The sequence below is a fragment of the Vulpes vulpes genome, chromosome 15 (assembly GCF_048418805.1).
Source record: "Vulpes vulpes isolate BD-2025 chromosome 15, VulVul3, whole genome shotgun sequence".
Lineage (NCBI taxonomy): Eukaryota > Metazoa > Chordata > Mammalia > Carnivora > Canidae > Vulpes > Vulpes vulpes.
In genome coordinates, this window is record NC_132794.1 from 97,003,454 (window position 1) to 97,010,467 (window position 7,014).

Consider the following 7,014-nt stretch of genomic DNA (forward strand, 5'->3'; position numbering starts at 1 on the left):
CTGAGCCTAGGGACAAGGGCTACATAAGGAAGAGACACATGGCTCATAATATGAAACTTATACTTAATTCCATAGCGAGTGAGGAGTGGTTTATTCAGATTTGTTTACATGGATTACATTGTTATGGGTTGAATTGTTTCCCACAAAATTCATGTGTTGGAGTCTTAATCCCTAGTACGTCCAAATGTGACCTTATTCTGGAGATAGGGTCTTTATCAAGGTAATGTTAAAATGAAGTCATTAGGGTAGTCACAATCTAAAGTAACTGATGTTCTTGTCAAAAAAGAATATTTGGAGACAACGTTACATAATAGAAAGAATGTCATGTGAACACGAGGAGGGCCGTCTCCAGGCCAATGAAAGAGATCTGGAATGGACTGTCCCTCATAGCCCTCAGGTGGAACTAATCCTGCCAACACCTTGATTTTAAACTTTAGCCTCAAGAACCATAAGGCAACAGATTTCTATTTTTTAAGTTACCCAGTTAGTGAAATTGGGCATGTCTAGAAAACAAGCATAATTCTTACAGCTATCATTTGGGGATAAATGAGGGCGAGGCTTGACTAAAGCAGGGCAGGTCACTTAACCCTTCCAAGCTTTAGTTTCTTCATCTATAAACTGGAGATAATGCCTAATAAGCAAACCTCATGATACTACATCAAAGAGAACGTGTGAAAATGTGTAAGAAAAGTATGAAGAACAGGGCACATAAGGCATAATATGTGCCTTCTAAATACATAGGAATCTTTTTTAATCCATTTGATCTTCTTGGAATATTCATTACAAGTAATTCTCTCTTATCTAGAGGAAAATATTGTCAACAGCAGTTTAGCTACCCTTTTCCTGAGAAGAATTTCTCACCAGGGTATCATCTCCAATTGCGAATGGACTCATCACTGAAATGTGGTGTAGACAAAGAATGAAATCTCTGTGCCAACATGATATTTTTCTCCCATAGAACCAGTGAGATGTGAAGAAGTCTGTCCTGAAAAATAACTGGCAGTGAAAGTGGGGCCAACCACTTATCTTGCTCTTGGATGAACAAAAATGACTGAAGGGCTTAGAGGGTGAAGGAAACTGCCTCAGGGAGAAAGAATCTTTGGGAATACCTTACTGGCCCTGGATAGTCTGAGACCCAGTGAACTTTGTTGTTTCATACAAATGAATGAACATGGTGCTTACAGCCTGAGGTAGCACAAATGAATCAGTAGTTTAACTTCCATTTTTAAATTAAACAAATGGAAAACTGCGCTTTCCAAATCTATTAATTAGCACCTTATAATTAAGTCCTTAACAGAGGTTTAATCATTGAAGACTCCATTTTTTAAGGAAAATAAATTGTTGACAGGTCACTTTCAGGTTGTTAGTCTTTTACCTTAATTGTGGCTTGTGGAGAATCAAATACTTGAAGACACACATTTTGTTTTTAGGTGTCAGTAGGGTGTAGGATGAAGGAAGGCCCCATCAGCAAGCAAAGATCTGGGCTGAACAAGGGTCACAAAACTGTGAGCTTCTTAATGTCCAAGACTGTGTTTTATTTTGATATTCACCCCCAAAGACCATAAATAGGAGAGCTTCATAATATTCTTTTTGCTAAATTAGATGACAGATAACATATATGTGAAACAATAAGAAATGTTAGATTGCAAAGATAAGAGCAGAGGCAAAATGTAAGAAAAGGGGGATTAGTCTATGTCATTCCAAGCTGTAGAGGTTAATATCTTTATGTCTGAAACCTCACCTTCACATATTATTCAGAAATCTTTCCTTACTTCTCTTCCTCCAGTCACCATTCCATTAATACCAATTCTCAAGAAGGAATCTGAAACTCATGGACAGGGAGGAGTAATTGACCGATGAGCCAACTTAATGATCATCCTAGAATTCTAGCAGGAATTAAATTCTCAATTGAACTGAGCTAGACACTTTTGATTGTCACAACCCACCAATGCAGAGTGGTGGGTGGGAGGTCCTTGGGACTACTGAGTAGAGGCTAGGGAAGCTGTTAAATATCCTACAATTCACAAGGTACCCACCCCCACTACCCCAAATAAAAAGAAGAGTTATTTGAAGAATTAATAAATAGATACAGTTGATGATGTTGATAAATTCTGGTCTAGGGAAATAAAATCTAAGCTGTGTAATTCTAAGCAGTGAAGAAAGGAAGAAAAGATATTTGTTGAGAATAGCTTGTCTTTACAAGGTATCACAGTTTATAAAGACAGCACCAACCTCCTAGACAGGCAGTCTCTATAAGCAGCAGAATAGTCAGATCCTTACCTTCAGAAGGGAGGGTCAGCATGGCAGCACAATGGCTGAGCCTTTGATGGGTATCGAAGCCAGATTTCAGAGTGCGGCACTGGTGTTGTTTCCAATCTTGGCAACCTTGGCCTCAGAGTCATATCTCTTTCTCTTAATTTTGTGCTTTCCATAGAGTAAATCTCAGTCCTCCTCATCTCCACACTCCCCACTGATGGTCTTTCCAGGGGGCTTGTATAAGGCTCCCATATCTCTTTAAGCCTATGTTGTCTCATCTGTAAAATAGAACAGGCCACAACAGTAAAAGTGATTCACCAAATGGGTTTCTGTAATTCCTGAGACTTACCTGGGACAAAGAAAGGAGTTGTTGCATCTCACTTTCAGCATTTACTATCAATTTCATTCTTTTTGAAATGTAAATTCCAGTGTAGTTAACATAGTGTTATATTAGTTTTAGGTGTACAATATAGTGATTCAACACTTTCATATATATTACTCAGTGCTCCTCAAGATAAGTATATTTGTAATCCCCTTCACCTATTTCACCACCCCCCTCCCCTACTTACCTTCTGGTAGGCATCTGTTTGTTCTTTATAGTTAAGAGTCTGTTTTTTATTTGTCCCTCTCCTTTTTTCTCCTTTGTTCATTTTTTTAATAATAAATTTATTTTATATTGGTGTTCAATTTGCCAACATACAGAATAACACCCAGTGCTCATCCTATCAAGTGCCCCCCTCAGTGCCCGTCACCCATTCACCCCCACCCCCGCCCTCCTCCCCTTCCAGCTGGGAAAATTGGACATCCACATGCAGAAGAATGAAATTAGACCACTCTCTTTCACCATACACAAAGATAAACTCAAAATGGATGAAAGATCTAAATGTGAGACAAGATTCCATCAAAATCCTAGAGGAGAACACAGGCAACACCCTTTCTGGACTCGACCACAGTAACTTCTTGCGAGAAACATCCACGAAGGCAAAAGAAACAAAAGCAAAAATGAACTATTGGGACTTCATCAAGATAAGAAACTTTTGCACAGCAAAGGATACAGTCAAAAAAACTAAAAGACAACCTACAGAATGGGAGAGGATATTTGCAAATGACATATCAGATAAAGGGCTAGTTTCCAAGATCTATAAAGAACTTATTAAACTCAACACCAAAGAAAAAAACAATCCAATCATGAAATGGGCAAAAGACATGAAGAGAAATCTCACAGAGGAAGACATGGACATGGCCAACATGCACATGAGAAAATGCTCTGTATCACTTGCCATCAGGGAAATACAAATCAAAAACCACACTGAGATACCACCTCACACACCAGTGAGAATGGGGAAAATTAACAAGGCAGGAAACCACAAATGTTGGAGAAGATGCTGAGAAAAGGGAACCCTCTTACACTGTTGGTGGGAATGTGAAATAGTGCAGCCTTTGTTCATTTTTTCATAAATTTCACATATGAGTGAAATCATTTGGTATCTCTCATTTTCTGACTGGCTTATTTCACTTAGCATTATACTTTTTATTTTTTTTAGCATTATACTTTTTAGATCCATCCATGTTGTTGCAAATAGCAAGATTTTTTTCTTTTGTATGGCTGAGTAACATATTTTATATGCACATGAATATATATATGAATATGTGTGTGTATATGCACACACAATGCCTTTTCTCTGTTTTTTTATACATTCATCTACCATGGACACTTGGGCTGCTACTGTAGTACCATAGTTTGGCTATTGTAAATAATGCTGCAATAAACATGGGAGTGTATATATCCCTTTGAATTAGTGTTTTCATATTTTGGGGAAAATATTCACTAGTGCAATTACCAGATCACAGGGTAACTGTAAATTGAGGAAACTCCATACTGTTTTCCACAGTGATTATACCAATTTGTATTCCCACCAACAACGCAAGAGTTTTCCTTATTCCCCACATCCTCACCAACACTTGTTGCTTCTTGTGTTTTTGATTTTAGCCATTCTGAAAGGTGTGAGATGATATTTCACGGTGGTTTTGATTTGCATTTCCCTGATGAGTGATATCGAGCGTCTTTTCATGTGTCTGTTGGACATCTCTAGGTCTTCTTTGGAAAAATTGTCTATTCATGTCTTCTGCCCATTTTTTAATTAGATTATTCATTTGGAAGGTGTTGATTTTATAAATTATTTATATGTTGTGGGTATTAATCCTTTATCAGCTATGTCATTTGCAAATATCTTCTCTCATTTAGTGTTGCCTTTTGGTTTGGTTGGTTATTTATTTCTTTTGCTGTGCAGAAGCTTTTCATTTTGATGTAGTCCCAGTAGTTTATTTTTGCTTTTGTTTCCCTTGCCTCAGGACACAATCTAGAAGGATGTTGCTACTACTGATTTCATTCTGAGCTAATTACTCAACCCTCAATGTTCTCGTTTGTGAGATGCATGTCACCTACATCAATAGGACATTGTGAAGCTTTAATGGGAAAAGGGAGAAGATCTCTAGTGATCTCTACTCCTCTCATATTGTGTCAAATAAATCATATTGCTGGTGAGATCACTGTTTTCATTGATAATCTTTTCCATTGATTATCACTCATTAATTCACTGATTGGTTTGTTCATTCACTCATTTTATTCGATCAACATCTGGTAATGTCTTGCCATAGGCTAGGTATTATAGAGACAAATGCTTCAAAATGCACCTTTATAGGCCAAAAATATTTTGTGAAGCTGAAGCTCTGAACTTGGGAGAAGCAGGCAGAGCTAGCCAATGTAGAAAATGAATGAAAGTAACCCATGTTGCAAGTCATCTGCACATGAGAGAGCACATCAAACCATCCTGATCCACGGTGGCTTCCTCTTAGCTTTTTTTTTTTTTTTTTCCTTATTACCTTTGCTATTCCCTCTAGGGCTTGACTCAGCACAGTATGATATTCTTTATTGCAAAAAAACTTCACCACGCTAACTCAAGTAAACAGTCTTTTTTAAAAAAAGATTTTATTTTCATGCAAAACAGAGAGAGAGAGAGAGAGAGAGGCAGAGACACAGGCAGAGGGAGAAGCAGGCTCCCTGCAGGAAGCCCTATATTGGACTGAATCCCTGGACCCAGGATCATGCCCTGAGCCAAAGGCAGATGCTCAGTCCCTGAGCCATCCAGGCATCCCTCAAGTACAGTCTTATTAAACCTGATTTAGGCAGAAGAAAGGGCTAGAGAAAAAAAGAGAATGAAAATGAAAGGAGAAAAATGACACTGCACCTTAGGATAAAGGGGCTGTAATCATTAAAAGCATGGATTTCCATTGTGGCCACTCCTCCCAACCTCTTCTACTTTTTTTCCTAACCAAAATTATTAGATAAGTATTTGGATTTTATTGCTGTGTAACCAACAGGCACCAACATACAATAATACATGTTATTTTATTTTTTATAGTGTGGCTCAGCTTCATGCTGTTGGGTCTGCTGCTCTACTACCTTATGCTGCAGTCTATAGTGGGTGGTCAGCTGGGGCAGTCCTGACTGACATGAGTTCATTCTGGGGCCCAGACTGAGGAGGCAGGGAATACCCAGAGAAAACTCTTCTGAGAGATTCCAGAAAAAAAAAAAAAAAAAAAAAAAAAAAAACGGAGCCTGTTACCTATTCCCATGTTCCATTGGCCAAAGGAACTCATAATAATAAGCAGGAAAGCAAGTAGAGGAAAAGTATAATCCATGTTTTGTTTTGTTTTGCTTTGTTTAGTTTTGTGTTAGAGACTGAAAGCATTCACTGGGGGAAAAAAAAGATCAGGAAATGTATAAAGAATAAGGACCAATAAAATGACCTTGCATATAACCTATGGGCTACAATGTCCTGGGAAATGAATTTAGGTCCATCTGACATAATCCAATATGTCAGCCCTGGCCATTACCAATTTGTTTCATTTGATCAACAGGAAATGGGAGGTTAGTTGAAAGTTTTTTGTTTGTTTGTTTGTTTGTTTGTTTATGATAGTCACAGAGAGAGAGAGAGAGGCAGAGACACAGGCGGAGGGAGAAGCAGACTCCATGCACCGGGAGCCCGACGTGGGATTCGATCCCGGGTCTCCAGGATCGCGCCCTGGGCCAAAGGCAGGCGCCAAACCGCTGCGCCACCCAGGGATCCCGAGTTGAAAGTTTTTAAAAGAAAAGTGCTTTGCCAAATTGTTCTGAACAATAAATAAATAAACAAACAAATAAATAAGATCTTGTCTTGTTATGTTGTAGTTAAATATTTTTGCTGAAAATGTTGTCTGTAAAGCATAAATACTCATATTGTCTAACTCACAAGCTACATATAGGAATTTAAAAAGACCATGCATTAACAATTCTTAGCATAGGGCTTGGCACATAATAAGTACTCCATAAATACCAGCCAACAATAACAATGATAAACAGAATACAAAGACTTATTCAACATGTATTTTACAAGCACTAAGTATGTATAAGACCTAATATGTAATAGATTGTTCTACATTAAACAAACATCTGCTTCCAAACACCTACTAAGATTAGAAGGTGAAGTTAGGAGGTTCTTACCAGTTCTTAGTGACATGTTTTCTAATCCAATATATGCCCTCTTTTTCTTCCCTTACACCCATTTCAGTGGTCTAATCACTGGTAACCAAATAGCCCAGGGAGAACATGCTGACCCTACTACTGAAAGGACTGGCAAAGGCAGATCAATAGTGCTGAATGAGGTGGGGCAGATAAGATTTCCTAGAGGAGAGGTGTTCTAAGCAGAAACAATAGCC

The 7,014-nt window shown here is 38.2% G+C and overlaps 1 long non-coding RNA gene across 1 annotated transcript in view; it reads right to left on the reverse strand.

Moving 5' to 3' along the window:
* Positions 1-2,280: 2,280 nt before the first annotated feature.
* Positions 2,281-7,014, reverse strand: part of LOC112915922 (uncharacterized) — an 81,011-nt gene continuing 76,277 nt past the window's right edge. The window contains exon 4 of the long non-coding RNA XR_011997573.1: positions 2,281-2,534. This is a non-coding gene — a long non-coding RNA (uncharacterized lncRNA). The remainder of the gene's footprint in view (positions 2,535-7,014) is intronic.